Genomic DNA, 26,523 nt, shown 5'->3' with positions numbered 1-26,523 from the left:
GAGGGTCAGAGTCAACTCTAAGTCTGGTTCTTTAGTTTCTTTGTTTTGTGACAGTATGCCATTGTTTTTATTTATCATGACTTTCATTAGATGTTGACATAACAACAGAAATGCAGGTGGGATGTTTATACTGATCACTGATGTCACATAACTATGTGAATCACCTTGAACACAAATCTCATGGAATTTTTGAATAGGGCAACCAAAATGAGGAGATGTACCTACGAATGGTGGCACCCTTCTGAAATCAGGGGTGGCAGAGTTCATCAAAAAAGAAGGGTAGCCCAGCACCACTTCCTCCCACTTCTTGACTGCACAGAATGTGTTCATCTGTATCATGCATATGTTATCATGTCTTCCCTGTTCTAAAGTACTTCTCCTTGACCTATACCCTAAATAAAACCAACTTTCCTAAGCTACTTCTTGTCAGGCATCTTCTCACTACAAAAAAAGAAAAGTACCTAATCTAAGAAGTTGATGATGGATACACCTTTTCTCTCTGTCAAATCATTAGTAATGAATCAAGAACACCAGGAATTGAGCTGATTATCCTTTGACAAAACAAAGAAAAATACGTTTTAAAAGGAATAAAACCAACATAGAGAAACTTCAGTTGATCATGGGCTTTGGTGTTTTCAGGTGACTGGCAAGGGTAATTCTCACTTTTGTGTCTTTGTATCTAATTCATAGGGGAAAGACTTTCTGCAGCATCCTGTTTCTTCTCTAACAGTAGACTGCTATGACTTATTCAGCATTGCCCTCACAGTAATGATCAGGAGGGGCTTCTCCTAACCCTCCATCCCTTCCTCCTCTGATTCTTTCCCTGTTCCTCTTTTAAGTAGACAACAGGGAAATGAGAATAGGGTGATTAAATTGTGAGAGGGTGGAGAGTTGGGTAAAGAAACAAATATGGGAAGAAAAGCTAACATAAAGGTCCTTTGAGCAGTCATATGGAAACCCACTACTGTGGAGGCTGTTAAAATATATACATAGATAAAAGGAATTTAAATGCGACCCTCAGATAATGTGTGTTCAGGAGATGGATACAATTACCCAATGAGAAATCATATTCTATCACTCAAAATTTTAAGTTTTGCTAAATTTTAGGCTTTGATTTTTGTTTATTGAGGAGAAAGAGCAAGAAGGCTGGGTAGGGAATTGGGGAGAATATGGCAGGATTTAAAGGAGAGAAAAGAATATCAAAATACATTATATAAAAATAATAAAAATATTAAAAGAAATAAAAATTCAAAAATTTAATAAGAATGTTAATGTATTTTCTATTTATGTTATTTATAATTTCAGTAGTTTTATGTGGAAAGCTCTTGAGTGTTTTTACAGAAAGGCATATTTCAATATGAAAGCTGAATGCTCCTGGAAAAATTACTAGATGGAACATTATAACTAAGATAAAGTTTCAGTGCATTGGATGGGAGAAAATCCATAGACTTCAACTTGCTTAACATAACACAGAGTGGGTGATGTATTGATTTTCATAAACCAATAAAGGAAAAAAAAGACACACAGGTATTAAGAGTGTGGAATATTATTGAATACAAAAACAACTATACATATAATTTTTATTTAAAATAAGATTTTTAAAAACAATATAATATTTTTTTAAAGAAATAGTCAGGGATAGCTCAGTGGTTAAGAGCACTGACTGCTCTTCCAGAGGTCCTGAGTTCAATTCCCAGCATCTACATGGTGGCTCACAACCATCTGTAATGGGATCCGATGTCCTCTTCTGATGTGTCTGAAGACAGTTACAGTGTACTCATATAGATAAAATAAAGGAAAAAATCTTAAAAGTGGAAGTTTCATTTCCTATTATGAACACTTTCATTAATTGGACTTGCACTGTCCAAAATGAAGCTACTTATTATTGGTGTTGTTGTTACTGGTCCTTTAAAAGTATCTAGTTTTAAATATCTAACAGTATGAGAAAATTATTTTACAGATAGTGTTTTTGTAGGACTTTATTTTTTTATAAATATCATTGATGGTCTATGCTTTTAAGTGCTGTGAGAATATGCTCCATTTTCATGTTTGTGCCTCATGGCTCAAAAATACAGACTAAATAATAGCCAGTTCTGGAGTGATTATATTATGGAAATAATAAGATATTACCTTCTATTGTATTACAAATGATATATATATATCACAAATTATGCATATATATATATATATATATATATATATATATATATGACCTGTTAACTGTTATACAGACTTTGAAGCATTCAATTCTCATAGATTACCTTTAGGATGTTTATGTTTACCACCTCTGTAAAAAATAAAGTTATCATTTTTGTCTCTTTAAATTCATAATTGTCTTATGACAATATGTATATACTGGTGACATGCAGTCTCTCAACGGTTTCTTTTCATTTCCATAGTTAAAGCACTCTCTAAGTACAGGTGCTCAGTGAGGTCGATATAGTATGGACCTTAGGCACTCATTACAGTTTTTTGAATCAACTGAAATCAACAGTGGTCATATGCAATAAAATTTCGCTGTCTTTTGTTACATGGTTCATGTAAAGAAAAGGAGTCTATTTTATAGTATAATGAACAATTTTAAATCCTTCTGTGTGGGTCCTGGTGCCGGAAGGCTTTCCATGAAGATCTCCAGCACAGCCGGGTACAGAGGGTTGGGCCAAGGGGATAGAGTGAGAGCAGGGAGGGGAAGTCACCGCTTCTTCTGCCTCCACAGCTGCCTCTACCTGCGGTCTTGATGTCACCACCCAGTTTGCTCCCATGTGCTAAGCCAGTCCAGGCTGAATCGGTGAGAAGCCGGCTAGCTAGCAAAGAACCTGGTCCTGAGGGTGCTTCAGGAGAGCAGATCTCTTCCCAAGTGGTAGTGTTACAGCTCTTGAGACAGAAACTCTCAGACAACGGGATGATTTTCGCACACCTTTAGTTCTCCCGAATAGGGTTCTTATATAGAGTTTGGGAGTGGGTTAGGGCCTTGGTAGCAGGTAACTCCTATTGGCTTGGAGATACCTCAGCTCCATTTGGGAGAGCCTGAGGCACTGTTCTTATGTGACTGATGGCCATAGACCTATCTGTGGGAGGGGCTGTGGAGGGCTGAAAGGAACCAGGGCCCAAAAACAAGGCGGAACACCTACTGTCCCTTTAGGGTCTCCAGAGTTTGAGGCCTGTGCTCCACCAGGTACCCAGCTGCCTCTCACAGCCCACTGCCCACAAGTCTGCTTGCAAGCTCTCTTACTTAGAATTCTAAAAAAAATTTGCGTCTATAAATTGCATTTAATATGCAAATGTATTCAGAAAGGATTTGCAGAATATTTAATTTAGAACATGGATTTAAATCTATTTCCTAGAATAACTCTTTGAGTTAGGTTGCGTTTATTTTCACTCTATAGAGAAAAATCAGTGATTTGAGATTTTTTTAATTTATCCTCACATATACACTAAATGATAAAGAGACATTCATTTCTTGAGTTGGTCACTGTATTTCCACAGGGACCTTCATAATGTCAGCTGTGTGCTAAACACTGATGATTTATACACAACATTTCTCCTGGGTAGAAGGGGATAACAGTATTTTGAGTTAAATTAAACAATTTGTAATGATATAGTTATTGGTACAAAAAGAGTATAAATAAAATGCAATCAGATCACAGGCAACAGAAATTCTAACTGCATTTGAGAGTATTAGAAAACCACCACTTAAATGTATCACAGAACTTTCAAATAAACTGTCAAAAAGGAAACAAATATTCATTGGTTAAAGTTTAGGTTGAGGTGTTGGCTACTGTTCAGGCCAGGGATTGGTTAGAAAACAGAGCATTCAAGGTATGTATTTTAGTTTATTCTACTGCTAGTATTTTTGGGATTCTGAAGTAGAAATTGAATACAGAGGTGGAATACAGAATTGAAAGAAAAGCGGTGTGGAAGTGGTGACCGAATCATTAGTAGAAAGCAGTTTATATTTTTATAAGAGTTTAAAGTTTCAACTTAAGAAAGAGGTCATTAGAAAGTTACAACAAACTAAGGAAATACATTTCAGAAGTCCAAGGTACTTAACTGTCAAAAACAGAGTTACAATACCTAAAATGTATCCAGTCTTTCTTTATTTCACAAACTGGTTAGAAAATAAATTATGTGAGAAGCACTGGGAAATTAGCTTGCCAGGTGCCTGGGTCCCCAGCTGGTGGAGTACAGTTGAGTAGTGAGAGAAACTCCCAACTTGAAATAATGAGAAGAATTTAGTAGTGATGTTCAAAGTAAGAGTGTGTAAGAGTCTTCTTTCTCATGGGTTGTGTGCCACTGGTGACCAGCCATCTAATGAAAACCATGTTGTCCCATCATGTGGCACTGAAGAACTCTGACATAGCAGGCAAGCTGGAGTTTCTTCTTTTTGACTCATGATAATAATAAAAAACGTTTTATTACAGTCATATAGTGAAGGGGTATATTTTCCAGTGCTGGTGAAGATGTGAGTTAGCAAAGATCAGTACTTCTGGAAGTTATTGCATTTGTATGGATCATCAAGTTTCAAAAATAAAAATCAGTTTTTAATAATTTAAATTTGAGCAATTACAAAGTTATTTAAAGATCTCTCACCATAATTAGTGTATTAGGTTTAAAGTTACTAAAAAAATTTGGATCTGTGTGACTTGGCCATGATGGTTATGAACTATGCATTGTAGCACTGTACTGAAGTGAAGCAGGGCACAGTGTAGAAAAGTGTACACCAAAAAGTATCCACTGGGAGACGTTTTGGCAATTTTTTGGAAAATTTATGATTTGAAACAACCACATCCTACTTTTAACATTTGATTTTTCAGTGTATATTTATGTGAATTTGTTATATGCCGTAAACCCACAAACTTTTTTAATGATGTATATCATATTCTTCAACTAAACCTTTGTCCGAAGATCCAAGGCATCTTTTACAATTTTTCTGAGCAGTTGTATACACACTGTAAGAAACATATTTAAATAATATGAGTGCGAAATGTAAGTGTGACCTACATCAGCATGGCACCTGTGTAAATATTCAGTGTTGTTACTCAAGGGATATTCATGTGTTTATATTTTTTTTGCCTTTGGAAATACACTTATTAATTACAGAGTATACAGTATATGTGAGGCTTTGTAAAACTTTATTGTGCTTTCAAATACCTTCAATCTTATACTTTGAGACATTTCAGGACCCGTTTTCTTGTTTTGTATTAAAACAGATGGCTATATACAGTGTTCTGATTATTGTTCCCAGTCCTACAATTCTTTCCAGATCCTCCCTACTTCTGGACTCACCCAAATCCATACATCTTTTGTTTTTTCTTTCTCATTAGAATACAAAGAGAACCTAAGGAAAAAAATAAGATAAAAACAAACAACCAAACCCCCCCCCCCCAAAAAAAAAAAAACCAAAACAAAACAGAATAGGACAAAGCAAAGAAGAATAAGGGTCAAACAGAAAGCATAAGAAATATATATGCACCAAAGAGACACATACATCTACAACACAGTAATCCCAGAAAAACAAAAACACAGAAACCATACTATATACACAAATGACCTGTAACAGTGGGGGAGGGGGTGTTTGGAGAGAACCCTGACAAAACATTATAAGACAAATATCCTCCAAAAATGTTGTTGAGTTTACTTTGTGCTGATCATATATTGCTAGGCATAGAGACTGACATTAAGAGAAGTTTTTATATCCAGTGAAGAATTTGTTGGTGAAATCCAATTTTTCATTTATGAGTGGTTATAAAGTAGACTTTTGCAAGCCCTGTGCATGCTGCCACAGTCTCTGCGAGTTCATTAGTGTGCCAGTGCTGCTATGTTTAAAAGGACTTAGTTTTTTTGGTGTCTTCCATTCTCTCTGGCCCTTATAATCTTTCCTCTACTATGTAAGATTCCCTGAGCCCTAAGTCGAGGGATTCAACAGAGACATTCTTTTTGACATGAGTGTTTCAAGGCTCTCATCCTCTGTGATTTTTTTAATTTGTTCCCACCTACTGTGAGAGGAATCTTCCCTGATTATGGCTGAGCAAGACACAGATCTATAAGTAGAGAATAATGACATTAGGAGTCATTACATTGATACTTTCCCTTAAAAAAAAAAAACCCAATATTTGGTTTTCCACTAGGTCCCTAGCCAAGCTAGCCTCATGTTCTTGTCCACTCAAGCAATTTTGGGGTTGGTTGCATTTCATGGAGTGGGCCTTCAATTTAATCAGTTATTGATTGTTTACTCCTACAGACTTTGTGCCACTATTGCACTAGTGAATTTTGCAGGCAGGTCACTATTGTAGAAGAGTTTATAAATGACTTGACTTTATCTTAGTCTTTTGGTACCAAGCGTTATGAACACTAGTTAGTAAGGGTGAAGGCACCAGAAAGACGAGTGAGGGCTTAAAGGATCCACAGGAAGGAGGAAAGCTGGATCTGTCAAAAGGATCTATGGAATCCCCAGGGAATGAAGGAAGAGAGGGAAGACATGCTCCTGTCCTGAAGACAAGAAGATAAGTCTGCTACAAGGCAGGGGATGAGACTGGGTGTTGGGAGCCAACTCCTAACAGAAAGCGGCTATCATCTTTGCAGCCATCTCAGGCCATATACCCCTGACAAGAGACTTGTTTTCAACAGCCTACAACAGCTGAACACTCTCTGATAAACATCTTGTTTATGCCACATATCTTCTTTTTTTGTTTAGTGCCTCCAGCTGCAAGGCCCACGTGGTAAACTGTCTTCAGCTGTGTTCCCCTGCTTGTGTTATAAATACCTAGGATTTCCTTGCAATAAACGATACTGGAGATTAGACACTAGAGATTTGAGACTTGATCAGACATCCTGCCTTGTCTCCATTCTTTGTGTCACTTGCCCCTCCATCCCCACTTTCTCTCTTGCTAGACCCTGACCTGTGGACCAGAGCAGCAGCTCAGGCTGGGACACAGTGGCCCCCAAACCAAGCAGTGTGGGCCTTGACAACTGGGTAGTTAAAAATGGAGGAGAGGAAGGAGAGCAAAGATTGCCTACCTAAGATTTCCAGGCTGTCTTGGCCAGCAAATCTCCAAGGAAAGTGTTTCCAGGTGTTGGCAGCAGACATACAGGAGTGGGGTGAGGGATGAAGGATGTGGAGAAAAAAAAAAAACCTGTCAGAAAATGTCTTCTCATAATTCATATGTTCTTCATGTTTGTCCTTCTCTGGAGAGAGGAATTTCAGTTCTGCTTCCATCTAAACTTTGTTATCTGGAAACTTTAGCATTATATAACATTTCTAAATCTCAAGCATAACAGGGATGAAAATTCTGTCTATACACAGACTTGTCTTAAATGTTCAGCGAATTATTCCACTTAGAATTATATGTGCACAATTTTAATATGTAGTAATGGGTTGATGATTAATCTTGATATTTGATATTATAATAAATATTTCATACAACCTCTCTAATGAAGCATATTATAGTGGCTTAGTCAAAAGTGCACATAGAGGTGAGCTATAAAGATGAGTCAGACAGTAAAGTTGCTGTGTAAGCATAAGAACTGAATTAAGATCGTCTGCATCCAATTGAAAAGCCCCTCTATGCCATTACATATGTAACCTCAACAATGGGGAGACAGAGATAGGTGGCCAAGCCATATTAGTTAGTGAGCTCCAGATTCACTCACAGACACACTCTCAAAAATGTAAGTTGGAAAGAAACTGAGAACGATGCTCAAAATTGACCTCTGGATGCCTCAACCCCAAACAGATTGTGTGTGTGTGTGTCTGTCTCTGTGAGAGAGAGAGAGAGAGAGAGAGAGAGAGAGAGAGAGAGAGAGAGAGACAGAGAGAGAGATTGATTCACATGCACACACAAAATATATATAACTGGATATTTTAATTTTATTTTGTTTTTAATAAAGCTAACAAATATGCACATTTATAAGTCAATCACAGCATGAAAGGGAAGATTCATGATCACTTACAGAGACAAAGATTTTTTTGAGAAGAGATGGCTAAATTGTGTGGATTATATATCTAAGCAGAGTTTTCTTCTTTGATTTCTTTATCTAGTTGACACATAGCTAATTCTTACTAGGGGTATGAAGTGTAATTACTAATATCTTCATTGAAGATATTCTAAATCTTTAAATGTCTCTATTTCAGGAATTTTAGTAACTTTCCAAAAATCAAAGCTTCTTTTTATAAATTGCTATGTTGATATAAGTGGATACATAATTTTTCTTTGAAATGACGTTCCTTGATATATTTTCAGTGAAAAAAAATCTTAATTTTGATAGAGCAGTAGTAAATCAAAACAATAAGATAGAATAAAAATCTTTCCATGTTTACTCAATAATTTGAAAATGTCAATGTGTTAAAATATTTATCATTATTTTCTGCTATTATAGTTGCCTGTAACATATTTGAATACTTAGAAATAAAAAGAAATGTTATTGCTGTGTGCAAAATGTTTGGACATTATAGGTAAAATGATTCTACAGTAAAACTAATATATAAAATTATTTGTATTTTTATGTTTTAGAGTATTTTAGACACTTTGAGAGTAGTGAGTATATTTTACATTTTAAAGTATTTGTAAATGATTTATTTTACATTCACTTTTAATTTTTTATATTAAAACTTTGCTGTAAACAACTTGAAAATAAGAAAAAAATCACAAACCAAATCTAACCAGAAGCCTACACATTTCAACCCAGTTCTACACTGTTAGAAAAGTCATTCTAAAGCTATGAAGTTTCACATCATAGTTCTTTTGGGGCATGACACATAAAAGGTGCTTAATATACATACTTGATCAACCATAATATTCAAGGAAATTTTCATGTGTAAAGAGTTTTACTTAAAGTACAATGTGTTCTAACTGAATTCTAGTATAAAGGGCTTACCAAAATATGTTTTTTTTTTTGTTTTGTTTTGTTTTTTTGTAATTTTTCCTTTACTGTTAGAGTTAATGGTAGAAAGACAGAATCTCTTTTGTCTGGGTCACATTACTTCTAAATAAATAGCATGCAGACATACTAGCTCTTAGGAAGATAACAGAAGAAAATGTATTTAAAGAATTGTACAGTGCAAAATAAAAACAAACGTCCCAAGTCATTTTTGATAGACATATCATGAAATATCATGAACACAAATTTTCTTTCATTGAAAACTAATACATTTTAAAATTCTGATTAAAAAAATGAAATGTATATACTTTTAGTACTTGACCTTCATTAGTAGCCTGTAATTTAATAAGTGCTGTAGTAAGACTGATTTTGATTAATGTCTTCTTAATGAGATATGTGTGCATAAAATTAATAACAATAAAGACTTGTGTGATAGAGAAATGCTAGATGCAATTATTAAAATTATTATTTCAAACTGAAAAGTAAAACTCTTTTGATTGAGGTTTTACATTTTTTCTTTTCTGTGACAATCACCTTCTTTATTTTACTTTAAAATTGGAAAACTCCATTGTGTTAACTAGTATCCCCAACAGCACAGCACTGGCAATGCTATGATGTTTGTTCTAAACCTTCTTCTCTCTGCTGTACCTACTTTATTTTTCTTCCCAATGTCATGAGATAGAAGAAACAAACTTTTGTTTTCTTTTCCATTCTAGGTTAAATGGCATGCAAAGTATTTAAGCAGTTATATAAATAAAACTTGTTTTCATGAAAACCAAAAAGGTAACATGACTCCTGTTTTTTTTTTCCTTATTTTCCCATGCCCATTACTTGTCTCTTGCTGTTAAAGTGCAGAATTACAGCTTAATTTTTATTACAAGTAGATAGGAATTGTGGTGGTCTGAATAATAATAGCCTCTACAGGCTATTTTAATGCTTAGTCATTAGGGAATGGCAGTATTTGAAAGGATTAGAAGGATTAGAAGAGATGGTCTTCTTGAGGAAAGTGTCCCTTCACAACAGTAGTGTTGGGGTCCACATTAGTCCCACGTTGGGGCGGCCAAAAAATGTTGCGGCCCAAGCAAAATGTTGAGTTTGCCTGCTACTGTATCCTGGCCCAAGCTGCTGCTCTGGTCTGTGGGTCGGGGTTCAGCAAGAGAGAGAGAGAGTGAGGTCGGACTCGAAGAATGCAGACCAGACAGAGTGTAATTCAATCCTGTTTATTCTTCAGTCTAAGTCCTAAGTCTTGAGTTCCTAGTGCCTAGTCCCTAGCTCCTAGTCCCTCCAAGTTCCAAGTTACTTCTTCCAAGTTCTCTTCCAAGTGCCTGCTACCTGTCTTCTCTCTGCTGTGTCTGGTTCTGTCTTCTGTGTCTCCCTAATGTCTGATGTGTCTGATTCTCCCTAGAGCCAAGTGTCTTCTACCTAATGTCTGATGTGTCTGATTCTCCCTCTATAGTCTGATTCTCTACTGTCTGCCTCTGCCTTCTATATGTCTTACTTCTAAGCCACGCCTCTAAGTTACACCTTTAATCATGCCCTTAGGTCTTGTCTCTAAATCTGATTTCTACACTTCTAAGTCATACTCTTAAGTCACACACCTTTAATCTCACACACCTTTAATCTCACGCACCTTTAATCTCAAGGTATCTAAACCAAGATTATCAGAGTGTGCTCAGCTGTTGTAGGCTATTGTAATCCAAGTCTCATGTCAGGGTATATGGCTCAAGATGGCTGCAAAGCTGATAGCTGCTTTCTGCTAAAAGTCGGCCCCCAACACAGTAGAGCACTGACTGAGATACAGCACCATAGGTTCATATGCTTGCATGCTTAGTCCCCAGTTTAGTGAACTATTAAAGAAGGGGCAGAAAGTATGGCCTTGGAGGAGGTATGTCACTGGGAGTGAGCTTTACGGAATTTAAAGCCCATGCCAGGACCAGTCTTGCTCTCTTTGCCTGGTGCCTGAGGGTCAGGATGAAAAGTTTTGTTGCTACTGAAGCACCATGACTATCTGTTTCTACCATAATGGCCACTGACTGACCTTCTAAAATTGTAAGAAAGCTCCAAATTAAACTTCTTTTTATAAGAGGTGACATGGTCATGGTGTCTCTTCACAACAAAAGAATAGTAACTAAGGAGTGTATCCAATACTTTACAGTTTTCAACTTGGACATTGCCAAGAGTTCAAGTTATAATGCTCTCTATGCAGTGATCTGTGTGTATAGCAGAGGCCTTTCTGGGTGTTTTGAGATCCCATTTTTACTTTTATTTAGAAATGTCTAATTCAATGTGCAACCTTTAAAGGAAACAGATTTGGGGAAACATTATTTATATGTGACTAGTATTTCAATACTACCTCTTTGTGGAAATTACTAAAAAGAATTACATTTTTTCAGGAATAGACACATTAGACTAAATGTGATCATTTTGACCCCATTCAGCTCATATGGAAGCTCATGCCAAATGTCTACGATGACAGATAATTATACATCTCATGGTCCTGAGATGTTTTACAGACATAGATTCCATTCTGAGCAGATACAAAGATTGTTAGTCATGTCCTTGTCCTAAATCCAGATATGCTACAAAGGGATCTGGTTCCCATTATCTCTGATGGAGGTGGCACTAAGCTGACCTCAAACAACAACATGTGAGTCCCCTTAACTGATGATATAATTCGATACTTACTATAAGCTTACTATCATCGATTACATTTGACAGTCTGAAGCGCATAGCATTTATTCTGTCTCACATGTGGACTCATATATCCCAATTTTCCCCTGACACAGAAAACTACACATCCAAATAATTTGAACTAAATGCAACTAGAATTCTGCAGTTTTGAAATGTGTCATTTTCCCACAGAGAAATTTCTGGGAACATTGCCCACATCAGACTTTTATCTTCAGAAACCTACTTGAAATGTAGCAAAGATAAAATTTCTTGCCACATTTGCATACTAATATATATATATATATATATATATATATATATATATATATATGATATTGCATAATCTCCACAGTTAGGCTATGTTGACTTATTGTGCAATTTTAAATGAAAATGGACTTTGCAAATTAAGAGCTTCCAATCCTTTCGTCTCTATGACCTACTTATAAATTTCCCACAGCAGAGAAGAAAAAAATGATTAAATTGCAAACAATTTTCTTTTTAAGAAAAGAGACATTATCATTATTCCTAAGTTTATTCAAAGGGTCACATGTTTCTATGCAGCACTTGTTGACCTAGAGCTCACCATGAGCATTGGGTTGGCCATGAACTTGTGGCAATCTCCTTGCTTCAGCCTCCCAAGCATTGGAGTTAGACGCACATACCTTCATGCCTAAATTTTGTCTGAATTTAAATGGGCAGAACAAATAAAATAAAAAGTTAGTTGGTAGTTTAATTTTATCATATAATGAGAACTTTCTCTATACATCTGTATCTAGATCTTTTATTGGTCTTTGTCTTTATTAATTTTTATGCCACAAGTCAATATATGCTCTAACACTTTACAGTCATTCTCTGTTGAAACAGTCCAAGAAATTAAATGAGAACACTAATACCAGAATGAACATAGAGAGGACAGCGATGAACTGATTAAAGTCTAAGCAAACACTGAATAGAATATGAAAATTCAGGAAATGAAAACTAAATTCAATAATGAGATAGAAATATTGAAGAAAAATCAGACTGAAATGAAGTCTTCAAAGTGAAAACCATAATCAACAGAAGTGGAAAAAATACTGTACAGGAGAGAATACTGAGGCCTGAAGACAAAATAGAGAAATTGGATCATTCAATTAAAGGTTATGATAAATGAAAAAATCATGAACAGAATATACAAGACTATTGAGACACAATAAAACAAACAAAATCTAAAAACTGTAGACAAAGAAAGGGAATGGAGGAGGAAGGTGCAGTGCATTAAGAAGGAAAGATGATGACCTTTAATTTCAAGTCAAATGGCATAGAACATGTCTTCAACAAAATCATAGAAAAAGTATTTCTAAATCTAAGACAAGATAACCCCATTAAAATACAAGAGGCACACTGATAGAACCAGAAAAGCTCCTCATGCTACATTATAGGTAAGACACTAAATATATAGAACAAACAAAGATGAGCAAAACTCATATGAACTCACAAAGATTGAAGCATCATGCACAGGACATGTCACTGGTCTGCATTAAGTCTTCTGCATATGTATTACAGCTTCCAGTTTAGTATTCCTGAGTGTGTACAGATGAGTGGGTCTCTGACCTTTGTACCTTCTTTTAGATTCTTTTCCTTTGGTTGGTTTAATGTGATTGTTTTATCCTATTATATTGTATTTTGTTATATTTAAAAATGAATGAATGAATGAATGAATGAATGAAAACCTGGCTACTAAGGTAAATGTTAGCAATTGAACTGTCAATTATATTTGCTGGGAGAGGAATAATCACTTGTCTTCAGTAGAGTGATACTGTGTTCATAGTCTAGGACAGGTGTCATGTTTAGGAGTAGTTGACCAACATATAATTGAACACACAGTTTGTTGTTGTTGTTGTTGGTGGTGGTGGTGGGGTGTGTGTGTGTGTGTGTGTGCTTTTATTTGGTCACAGTTTAGTTGCTATCTTACTTTTCCATGTGGTTTTATTTATTTATATTGTTTTCTTGTTTGGGGGGACTTTTATTTTTGTATTGGATTTTTATTTTCATATTGAGTTTTTGTTTCCTTCTTGAGAACTTAAAGTTGGGTGTGTAGGAAGGGGGAGAGGATCTGGAGCTCAAAAAATATTTTAATTAAAAATTGTAAATAATGAAAAATATAAAAATAAAAGAAAGTTGTACGTGTGTGTGTGTGTGTGTGTGTGTGAGAGAGAGAGAGAGAGAGAGAGAGAGAGAGAGAGAGAGAGAGAGAGAAAGAAAGAGAGAGTATGTGCTCCCATTATTCATAAAGGCAGAGAAAAATGGGGAAAATAATGTAATTATATTTTAATTAAAAATAAAGTAAATCACAATTTTAAAATGAATGAATTTATTCAATAATGATCTTGAGTTTTTAATTCCCTGAAGTCTGTTTTCTTTGAATTTTGGCAACACTGAACAGTAGGAAAAAAGTATGTGCATTTATCAGGTGGAATCCAAGTTCTTTATTGTCAAACAAATGTTTCTCTTTACTGCAACGTAGTAATTTATTCTCTAGCCAAAACCAGAGGCTCAAAGTAAAGTAAGAAGAGGGCAGGTACAGCTACATGAAATCAAAACCTTAATCCTTTGCCTCTTTTCTTCCTTCCACAGTAATCAACCAACCGTGAACATTACCATGTCATAAATCACATTAAAAGGAGTCCTAAGTTGTAAGTTGAAATCCAAGAAAGGAGATAGAAAGTGCTATAATCACATAATTCATCTTTGTGTAGATTCTCAGCAAAGTCTAGATCTGGGTAATTCTATTCAGTCTTGTGAGGCTAAACAAGCTTAATCCAGAATGTGTGTTGCTTTCTAAAATGGCAACTCGTTTTCATTATTTCAACTGTCTTTTTTTCACCTGATGAATAAACGCAGGTTTACTGCTTCCATCTGCTAACCCAGGCCTAGTCCTGGAAGCTTCTAGCCTCTGTAAAATCTTATCTAGGCCTAGAATGTTTTCAGCCTAAGACTTAGTGCTGAATAAACTCACCCTTTCTCACTCTTTCTGAACTCTGGCTGAGGGTAAACTCAGATGTTCTGTCTCAGAACTCTCCTGCCACTGCTATGAGTGACATAATATCTATGTGGTTTGAAGTTATAGAATGCCATAAAATGTGGAACAATGAAATCATTGTTAGTCACTTTAAGTTGTATGTTCTTTTTCAGACAAGGCTATTTAGAGCACAGTGGAGTGGTGAAATTTAGAAGAATTTCATTATGGGAAGCCATACAATGTGAAAATTTATTCATGGTCCAAGACACAGAAGGAATATGTGGTCTCCTATACTGAGCGAAGCAGGCTGTTTCTGGGCAGTTACTATGAAAAGTGTGTGGAGAAACCTGGGAAACACACACTGTTGTGGTTTGGGTATGAAGTGTCCACCCTGGGCTCATGTGTGTGAACACTTGGTCCTCAGCTGGAGTCATTGTTTGGGAAGGTTGTGGAGCCTTTAGAAAATACAGCTTCAGCATCACTGGAGAAAGTGGATCACTGGTGGCAAGCCTTGGGGCTTTACTTCCTGTTCACTCTTGTCCTCCTGAGTGGAGGTACCAGTGTGAGCAGCCAGCCATCTCTTCCTGTTAACAAGCCTTTCTTGCCGTCTCTGAGTTTTCCACACCATAATAGAATGATCAAATTGTAATCCAGAGTAAAATCTTTCTCCTTTAAATAGTTTCTTTCAGAGCTTTTGGCCACAGAAAGGGGAAAAAGAAATAAAACAGATCTTTTATTTCTGATTAAAAAAACCCATTTTCTCTAAAGAGGTAGTAGTATACACTAGATTGGAATGTCTGTATACATAAATGAGCAACATACATAAAGTTATTGACCCAGCCTAACAGCATCCCAAGATTTTAAGTATTTTTTTTTTTCAGGTAAGACTGTCCTCATTTATTTATTGCCTCATGCTGAACTTCTAGCAACCTTAAACATAAAACATTATTTGTTCAGTTTTACCTATAGCTGAAACTTTTAAATGTCAGTTCAATGGCTTAAGATCACCCACAATTCCCTAGGTGTTCAAGACATTGTGATTTAAAACTATGACAGCGACACCTGTTACAGTTCCCAGGCTTGATCAGATTGCATACGTTTATTCTGATGCATTAACATCCTGACATCAAGACAGATTCTTGTCCATTAGAAAAGGTCTCAAAAACAGGATTTCAGTACTTCCTTGGGCATTTAAATCCCCTTTGATATTGGAATTAGCAGAGTTTAGTGTTTTACACAGCTCCTTCTACTCTCTGATGCCAGAAAGAGTCACTGCACTAGTCACACCGTGCTGGTTGGCACTCCAGAAGCCTCAGCATACATACCCTGAACGAAAGTACCGTCACACCTCTGCAAGGAGAGCTGAGAAGAATCAGAAACATTCTTGCCAATTGGTTTCTGAGAGACTCCTGAATAGATTCAGAATGTGTAAATCCTTTGGCAATCAGGAAGCTTTTTAGTTTTCCAGAACTTGTCACAGAGAAAGCCCTGCACTTTATGTGACAAGTGACTTTTAAAGAAGAGTGTGCTGCATGTGTATATTCTACTCAGCAGTGTATGGGCACTTATGCTTAAGTCCCAATGTTTAGTGTGGAGCAAAAAGCACAGGCTGCACTGGAAACTGTCCTGTGCATAGTTTTACCGATTTTTATAACTGGAGTTCCCATAACCCCAATGATATTTTTGAATTCTTGTTGCTATGGTTGGGTGATTCTGCTATTTGGAGTATTTGGAATCGTGGGTAAAAAGAGAGAGTTTTAACTAGAAGCATTCCCTGGAGTTTGACATATATTTTGTCTACCTAATGGTCATTACAGTCATTCTTATTTTAAAAAGAACAAAACATTTGAGCAAACAAACAAACAAACAAACAAAAAAACTATCTGTGGGGACTGCTGGTGTGAGGAAAAGACTGAAAACAGTCTTCCCTAGGAAAGAATTCCCCAATCGTTGTCCACTACCAAGAGGTCATCCCACATATATAAAATATGACAACAATTAAAGTAAGAAATGCTAAAAATTGGAGGTGGGCACATGGGCAGGGTTGGAAGGATAAACGATAAAGGAGAAAATGATGTAATTACTTATATTTTAATTTCAAAAGGTAAAAAGTGAAAACTGATACCTTTTTATAGAGTTCTTGTTGAACTGAATGCCTAGCCCATAATGTCCTTATGACTCTCTTCGGTCATATTGCCATTTGATGATTTCAAAACTCAGAGATACCAAATAGCACTGTGGGAAGTAAAAGACCCCAAAGTTGCTGGCCAAATAGAGATGGTGTATTCAAGACCACAGCTGGATCTACGCTAGCATTGGCTTGGCTTTATATGAAAGTAACAGCTAATCATTTGGGAGAAGCATTTGTTCCCACTAATCTAGCTGACATGAAGCAGATTCACTGACCCAATGGATTGATCACTTGATAGAAATTGCCATGAGTTCCTGAGAGTGGTTCATTGGTGGTATCTTGTAGTTTAGCTATACCTGTTTGGTTTCAGAAACAGCTACAATGGGACAGGTGTTCCCTAAGTGGGTAGACTGAGATGGTTCTACAGCTCTGTCCAGTTTGATTTATTTATTTATTTATTTATTTATTTATTTATTTATTTATTTATTTGTTTGTTTATTTATTCTTTTAAATTTAATTCTATATACTTATTATTATTATTAATTATTTTACTTATTCATTTTACATACTGCTTACTGTGCCCTCCCAGCTTACCCCTCCCATAATTCTTCCACTGATCCCCCTCCCCTTCTCCTTTGAGCAGGTTGAGGACCCCTGGGTATCACCCCACCATGTCTCGCAGGTATTTCTAATCCATATCATTTGATGTATTTGCTGACTCATCTTGTCTCTCCTCTAGATGGACATGAATCCTTATGACCCTCAGTGAAACATTTATTGTCTTTTTATTTGGACAACATTCTCATGGATTATTTTTTATCAAATATCTTTGATAGAGAGAGACTGCCACTCTGGTTTGATTTGAATATTTTTTTTCCTTGGAAAACTAGCTTTTGATTTTGTGTATTGTTTCTTTTCTTCGGTCATCTCCATTAGTTTTCTAATTTTTCAGTTTCAAAACATACTGTCTTCTAATATTTTGAAATCAACATTTATTTTTAGTTTATTCAAGGATAAAAATTCTTCCCTAAAAATCAGAATACCTTCATAAAATGTTGGTGACTTTTTGTTATATTTACATTTGAAAAGTTACATATTTATTTTGTTTTTAGTATTACTGTATTTTTTCTTTAGCAATTTAATTATCTGTTTTTTGTTTCTTTGTTTTTTTGAAGCAGGGTATCTTGTGTCCCATGTTGACTTCAAACTCTCTATGTAGTCAAAAATGACTGAATTTCTGGTCCTCCTGCCTCTGCCTTCTGAGTGACAAGGAATAGGCAGGTATTACTTAAGAAGTCATTTTAAACATACAAATATGGAGTAGTTGTACCCTTTTGTATATTCAGTGTTTAGAGGGATTGTGTTCAGAGAACAATATATATATATATATATATATATATATATATATATATATATGTTCTTTATGAGACCATTAAGAACTTCCTTAGGGGGAATGTAGCTTCTGTGCCTTTTGCAGAGGGGTCTGGAGACCAGTCACCACAGGGGCCATGATTCCCAGAACTTGGCTCACTCAGGAGCTACTCAAGAATACCTTGCAAGTGGAGGCTCCTCACCCAGAAACTCATCTTCTACTTGGGTATGCCACTCGGTATCCTCCAGCAGAATTCCAAGGACCTCCAGAACACACTGGACACCTCACATTCTATACTAACTAGCAAGGTCCCCAGTCTGATTATCCAGGCTGGCTACATAGTCTCAGCAGCTGGCTGTAAAAGATCCCTAAGATGCAGCAGTGTTTGCTTCCCTGGCTGCCTCCAAAAGATAGAAATCCAAACTACTCCCGGTGTGCCGAAAGGTTATGAGACTTAGACCTGCCAAAGCTAATTCTTCAAAATGAAAAGGAGAGTATTCTAAATATTTATTTTATGTATGAGTGCCCCATAGCTGTCTTCAGACACACCAGAAGAGGGTGTCAGATCCCATTACAGATGGTTGTGAGCCACTACGTGGTTGCTGGGAATTGAACACAGGACCTCTGGAAGAGCAGTCAGTGCTCTTAACCGCTGAGCCATCTCTCCAGCCCCATGGACATTCTAAAAGTTGTTGGTCTGTGTTTTGCACTCACCTGCTGTTTGGATAATGATTTCGAGATAGAGTCTCTTGATTAGGTAGGTGTCTAGAGTTGGCAAGATCTCCAAGCAGTGTGCTGATTGTGCGAGAGAGGACTTCCCAGATTTAGACAACTTTGGGATCCAATTCCTGCTAGATTCTGACATGATGAGGAAAGCTATGATGTTTGAAGCTTGCTTCCTCATGGACTACGTGTTTTTTTGAAGACTGTGAATAGGAACAAAAATCATAATTGTGGTGAGAACTAATGAAAGAAGACAGAGAAGATTGGAAGTCTATACGATGAGACTATTTAAATGGGAAACCCATTGGTCTTTTTGTTTTATTGAAATTTCTCAGAATTAACCTGTGACACATGAAGCATGGTATGTTCAGTTTTTTTTTAAATGATAGTTAACCTTCTACATAATTGGAATAGACATGGATAATTATCTTTGTACACTTCTAATAAAGTTGCTGAATGCAAGATAAAAATAACAAAAATGTATTATTAGAAATAAAATATTTTATGGAAAAATAAAAACAGAAAGAAAAAGAACAAAAGAGCTTCCTTAGGAGTTAGCTCAAGGTTGTGCTTTGTGCTTATCCCACATGGGTGTAGAAATAATCTACATTGTGTGTTTGCTTGGGTACTTTGCTTTAGTTGCACATGTTGTTTTTGTTGCAAAAAGTTGCTATACCTTATTCATTTTGTATGCTTGAGTTATCTTCTGAAGTAAAACAAAGCATCAGAATTATGGACTTAGTAATATTTGGTAACCATGACAATGCCTTTTCTTCTAGATTCTGAAAATAGTCTTTTTAAAATGTTTAACCTTACCCCTTTGTTGCTTGGTTGCTTATATTATGATTAGGCATTTTCTATTCTTACTCACATTAATTGTTTTTCTACCTTAAACTCAATTTTTTCCTAGCGTGCTACTTTTGTTTGAGCAGCTTGTCCCCAGGAATCATTTTATTGCTGTGTTCCCTCAGCATAACAATAGTATTTGATTTTTTTCCCCTGAGGCCCTTTGCCTACCTAGTCTCAGATTCTTAGCCACCTGAGGAGTGTCTATACTGCTTCTGTTAAGGGTTCTCTGAAAGCCTGCAGTTTCACCCATGATGGTTAATTACCAAGATTAGGAATGAACAAGCTGAGAAACATTACTTGTTTCTGAATTCAGACACTTCCAGTTCACAGGACGAATTGTGCTTCTGTTCTTTGGTGTGACCACCGAAACGCTAATGTTTGAATTTTTCTCAGTTACATCTTTCAGATATTTTTCCCTTAAAATTTATCCATCAGATGTTTGTGATTATAGTAGATACTGCCGTGACTTACTATAATGCCTTTACTGCAAGTTACTTCACATACTTATTTTAAACAAGAAAAATATTGTAAAAATAACTGTAGTTAGTTTTGTAGAGAAAGTAAAAGAAATTGCAAAAGGAGAATCTGAGGATTTTCTGAGTTTCCAATAAATTAAAACAATAAACGTATGTGATTCCTGAAGTATGGAAGACATTGATATTTTCTATATTACCTCTTCAACCTCATTTCTTCTTGCTGACTGACAGCACCAGCGCTGCCACAGTACCAAGCTCGGTGTAGGCCTGGGGGATTAAAGAAAGACACAGACTCCGGCTATTCGGACTATACGTTATGAGAGAATGCCAAAGCTTTTACTGAGCAGGTTCAATATATACACCAAGCCAGGGAAGAAAAAACACAAACAGGACTTGAGGTGGGGTCGGGGAGCAATGGGCTGTAAAGTGTAAATTCCTTTCCCGGGGCACCATGTTTACATCAGGATGTTTTGATCTTGTTGGAGCATCAAATCTTCAGCCTTCTGGCCCAGAGTCATCTGAGAGACCTTAGTGATGCAGGATTATTAAGGGCTGATTACTCTGTCTAGGCAGATATAATCAGTCGACTATTCTGCATGTGTGTCCTTTTCTGGACAGTAATTTGTCTGTAGATGGAGAGAGGCAATTCTTGCCTAGTGGCTGTCACCACACAACTGGAGTAACTCCAAGGATGCTCAATTTCTTCTTAGAATCCACGACAGGAAGCTGTCAGGAGCAGACAGGTCTCTAATCAAAATGAACATTAATATATAAATATTTGTAGTGTCAGTTCTATGGACTTCTGATGTTTTGAAAACCAACTATCCATGTAAGGCAACTTGGACTGTTGTCTGTTCACTCCTCTAGGCTATTTCTAAATAAAATATGGAAAACACCCTAACAATAAACTCATAACCATGAATTTGCTATAGTCCCTTAACTCATAGGTTAACCGTCCCAAATCAGTTAAAAAAGTTAAAAAAGGGCTGGGTCTAGGCCTTGTATTTCTAAATGTGTTATATAGGCACAATGCCCATGAGAGTATCAATATTCATCTCATTTTTATATTAATAAGAGACTCGTACCAATAAAAACCTTAAATTTGAAATCAAAGTAAATTTTGTACCATTTAAGAAATTACAACTTCATCTTGATAATAATTATACAGATTTCTACCAATAGGTTATGGCTATGCAATAAGTCCTAGCTAATCCCCTCTGTTCCAACAAAACCACTACTTTTCCCTAGAAAGACAGAGCATTATTAACCACATTAGTCCCCAAACCCAGGGAATAGGGGCACTGACTCTTCTTTAACTTCTTCAAGCTGATTATGGGCGTTGAGATTTTAGAAGAGGGGTGGGGGGAAGAGTAAGTTGATAAGCCTCTGACACTATGTCTTCACTGAATCCAGATGGAATTCCAGGACATCAGAGGTTTAGGCAGGTCTGCTCAGTATGCTTGATGAGTAGATACACCAAGGCTGTGTATTCTGTAATATACAATTCTCAGAACAAGTTTTAGTATCAAGAAAAAAAAAATTCCCCCCCAGGGGGTTGACATTTTTTTTTTTTAAAGATGTTGGTTCTGACAACTTTTTTTTTTTGCTTGTTAAAATTGGTTGTAGTATTTACGTTTCAGATTTTATCCCCTTACACTACTTCCTCCCACCACCCAAAAACCTCCTATCCCATCCCCCTCCTCATGCTTCTATGAGGCAGTGACCGAACCTACCCCCCCCACTATCTCCTCCCCGCCCTCACATCCCCCCCCCCACTCTGTGTTCATTTTTTTTATGGGACCAAGAAACTCCTCTCCCACATATTTCCGACAAGGCCATTCTCCCCTACATATACCTCTGGAGTCTTGGGTCCCTCCCTGTGTGTTCCCAGGCTGGTGGTTTAGACCCTGGGGGGCTCTGGTTGTTTGGTATTGTTGCTTTCCACCTGGGGTCACTAACCCTTTCTGCTCCTTCAGTCCTCTCATTAAGTTCTCCATTGGGAAACCCCTGATCATATCAGTGGTTAACTGTGAGCATCCTCCTCTGAGTGTGTTAGTCTTTGGCAGACCTCTAAGGAGACAGCTACATCATGTTCCTCACATTATGCACTTCCAGCCATCCACAACAGTGTTTAGCTTAGGTGGCTGTACATGGGATGAATACCCAGGTGGAATGGTCTTCTGATGGCCCTTCCTTCAGTTTCTGTTCCATGTTTTGTTTCCCTATTTGCTCCCTTGAGCATTTTTGTTTCTCGTTCTAAGTAGAACTGAGGCATCCCCTCCTGGTCTTCCTTCTTCATGAGCTTCATGTGGTCTGCGGGTTGAGTCTTCGCTAATCCAAGCTTTTGGGCTAACATCCGTGGAGATATGTTTGTGTAGCTACCTTCTTTTATGGTTTTTGGAAGATTACTTTCTTGCTTTTTCTAGGTTGTAGTTTCCCTCCTTGTGTTGGAGTTTTCCACCAATTATTCTTTGAAGTGCTGGATTTGTGTTGAGATACTGTGTAAATTTGGATTTGTCATGGAATATTTTAGTTTCTCCATCAATAATGATTGAGAGTTTTGCTGGGTATAGTAGTCTGGACTGGCATTTGTGTTCTCTTAGTGTCTGTATGATATCGGTCCAGGATCTTCTGGCTTTTATGGTCTCTGGTGAGAAGTCTGGTGTAATTCTTATAGGTCTGCCTTTATATGTTATTTTGCCTTTTTCCCTTACTGCTTTTAGTATTTTTTCTTTGTTTTGTACATTTGATGTTTTGACTATTATATGGCAGGAAGTATTTCTTTTCTGGTCTAAACTATTTGGAGTTCTGTAGGTTTCTTGTATATTTATGGACAGCTCTTACTTTAGGTTAGGGAAGTTTTTCTCTATAATTTTGTTGAGGATATTTACTGGTCCTTTAAGTTGGGAGTCTTCCCCCTCATCTATTCCTATTATCCTTAGGTTTGGCCTTCTCATTGTGTCTTGGATTTCTTGTATATTTTGGGTTAGTAGCTTTTTGTATTTTGCATTTTCTTTGACAGTTGTGTCAATGTTTTCCATGGTATCTTCTGCACATGAGATTCTCTCTTCCATTTCTTGTATTCTGTTGGTGATACTTGTGTCTATGACTCCTGATATTTTTTTTAGGTTTTCTATCTCCAGGGTATTGTCCCTTTGTGATTTCTTTATTGTTTCTACTTCCATTTTTAGATCCTGCATGGTTTTGTTTAATTCCTTCTCCCGTTTGGTTGCATTTTCTTGCAATTCCTTAAGGGATTTTTGTGTTTCCTCTTTAAGGGTTTCTATCTGTCTACCAGTGCTCTCCTTAAGTTCTTTGAGAGTGTTATTTATGTCTTTCTTAAAGCCCTCTATCATCATCATGAGAAGTGATTTTAATTCTGAATCCTGCTTTTCTGGCGTGATGGGGTGTTCAGGGCTTGCTCTGATGGGAGAGCTGGGTTCTGATGATGCCATGTAACTTTGGTTTCTATTGCTTACGTTCTTGCACTTGCCTTTTGCCATCTGGTTAACTCTAGTGCTGCCTGTACTTGCTGCCTCTGACTAAAGCCTGCCTTTCCAGTTATCTAGCTTGTGTCTGATCTCCTAGGGGTCCAGATGTCTCTGTGATCTTTTCCAGCTTTACTGATTACAGTGGTAACTCTAGGATGCCTCAGGATAAGGTGCCTCCAAGGTAGCAGTCCAGTTAGGTGTCTGCTGTTCTGGGTGCAGTGTCTCCTCTAGAATATCTCAGGATATGTTGTCTGACACTCTGAGTTCAGTTGTTCCTCTGTGGCTCTGTGTTGAGTGGACCTAAGATACTGCCTGAGTTAGAGCGCCTGGGATCCCTGCTTCCTCTGGGTTATCGGAGGTTGGGGGCAGAGCTGCCACCCAAGATCTGCTCAGTGCTCTGGCCCAGACTGGAAGGAACCAGTGTTCCGGGCCGGGAGTGACTTCCTTTGTTCCATTTTCAACCTGTATATTGTATCTTTTTTTACTTGATTATCCTAGCTTTATCTTTATAGTTAATACTGGAATTTTGAAAAAAATTCCAATGATAGTTTAACTCTGTGTTTCCATGTCAGTTTCTCCTTCTGACCATCACAGTGTTTCTTGCATCAGCTCATATGAACTTCACTTTTGACTTTCTTAACAACTAAAAGAGAGACAGAAATGTTGAAGGGGTCATAGGGGATGGAGGACACTAGGAGAACAAGGTCCTCTACTTCAACTGAGCAACGGGCATAGAAACTCAAAGAGACTGAAGCAGCAAACACAGGGCCTAGGACAGGTCTGCACTAGGTTCTCTGTACACATATAATAGATGTCGTTTTTTAATAGGATTCCTGAGCCAGTGAACAAATGTCTCTGATTCTTGTTTCTTCTTTAGGGAATTATTTTCTTTTGATGATTTGCCTTGCCCAACATTGATGTGATGGTTTTAGCTTGTTCTATTTTATTTTGTTGTGACCTCTTAGAATTCTGTTACTTTCAAATGAGAGATAGAAAGGGAGCCATCCCTGATGGGATGGTGGAGAACTGGGAGGAACTAAGAGGAGAAGATAGAGAGGAACATGTAATTAGAATATATTGTGTGAGAAAAAAAATCTAATTTTTAATTTTTTTTCCTTTTTAAAGATATTTTCTTTATTTACATTTAAAATGTTATCTCCTTTTTGGGTTTTCCCCCTTGGAATCCCTCTATCTCATCCTGCCTCCCCCTGCTTCTAGGAGGGTGTTCCCCCACTCACCCTTCCACAACCACCTTCCTGCTCTTGCATTCCTCTACAATGGGGAATTGAGCCTTCATAGGACCAAGGAACCCTGTTCCTATTGATGCCCGACAAGGCCATCCTCTGCTACATATGCAGCTGGAGCCATGAGTCCCTTCATGTGTACTCTGTGGTTGGTAGTTTAGTCCCTGAGACCTCTGGGGGTTGGGGGGGGTAGGTTCTGGTTAGTTGATATTGTTCTTCCTGTGGGGTTGCAAACCCCTTCAGCTCCTTCATTCCTTTCTCAAACTCCTCCATTGGGATTCCCATGTTCAGTCCAATGGCCGGCTGCAACCATTCACCTCTGTATTTGTCAGGCTCTGGCAGAAACTCTCAGGAGACAGCTATATCAGGCCCCTGTCAACATGCACTTCTTGGCATCTACAGTAGTATCTGGGTTTGGTGACTTCATATGGGATAGATCTCCTGTGGGGCAGGCTCTGGATGGCCTTTCCTTCAGTCTCTGCTCCACACTTTGTCTCTGTATTTCTTCCCATGAGTATTTTGTTCCCTTTTCTAAGAAGGACCAGAGAATCCACACTTTGGTCTTCCTTCTTCATGAGCTTCATGTAGTCTGTGAATTGTATCATGGGTGTTCAGAGCTCTTAGGCTAATATCCACTTATCAGTGAGTGCATACCATATGTGTTCTTTTGTGATTGAGTTGCATCACTCAGGATGATATTTTCTAATTCCATCCATTTGCCTAAGAATTTCATGAAGTCATTGTTTTTTACTGCTGAGTAGTACTCCACTGTGTAAATGTACCACATTTTTTTTTTTTTTTTTTTTTTTGGTATCCATTCCTCTCTTAAAGGTTCTTTCCATCCTCTGGATATTATAAGTAAGGCTGCTATGAACATAGTGGGGCATGTGTCCTTATATGTTGGAGAATCTTTTGGGTATATGCCCAGGAGTGGTATAGCTGAGTCCTCAGGTAGTACTATGTCCAATTTTCTGAGAAACTGCCAGACTGATTTCCTGATTTCCAGAGTGGTTGTACCAGCTTGCAATCCCACCAACAATGGAGGGGTGTTCCTCTTTTTCCACATTCTTGCATCTGCTGAGTTTTTGATCTTAGCCAGTCTGACTGGCCTGGCGTTAGGTGGAATATCAGGGTTGTTTTGATCTGCATTTCCCTGATGGCTAAGGATGCTGAACATTTCTTTAGGTGCTTTTTTTTTTTTTTTTTAAATGCAACTTTGTTTTTTTTTTTTTTTTAAAACACTATTCCCCTATAATAACTTGAGGTCAGGGATGATGTTTCCCCCAGATGTTCATTTTTGTTAAGAATAGTTTCACTATGCTGTGCCTTTTGTTATTCCAAATGAATTTGAGAATTGCTCTTTCTAACTCTATAAAGAATTGAGTTGGAGTATTGATGGTGATTGCATTGAATCTGTAGATTGTTTTTGGCAAGATAGCCATTTTTACTATATTAATCTTGCCAATCCATGAGCATGGGGGAACTTTCCATCTTCTGAGATCTTCTTCAATTTCTTTCTTCAGAGACTTGAAGTTCTTGACATACAGATATTTCACTTGCTTGGTTAGATTTCTACCAAGGTATTTTATATTATTTGTGACTATTGTGAAGGGTGTTGTTTTCTTAATTTCTTTCTCAGCTCTTTATCCTTTGAGTAGAGGAAACTAATTTGTTTTAGTTAATTTTATATCC

The sequence above is a fragment of the Arvicanthis niloticus genome, chromosome 15 (assembly GCF_011762505.2).
Source record: "Arvicanthis niloticus isolate mArvNil1 chromosome 15, mArvNil1.pat.X, whole genome shotgun sequence".
Lineage (NCBI taxonomy): Eukaryota > Metazoa > Chordata > Mammalia > Rodentia > Muridae > Arvicanthis > Arvicanthis niloticus.
The sequence above is the reverse complement of the archived record's forward strand: the minus strand, read 5'-3'. Positions refer to the sequence as shown.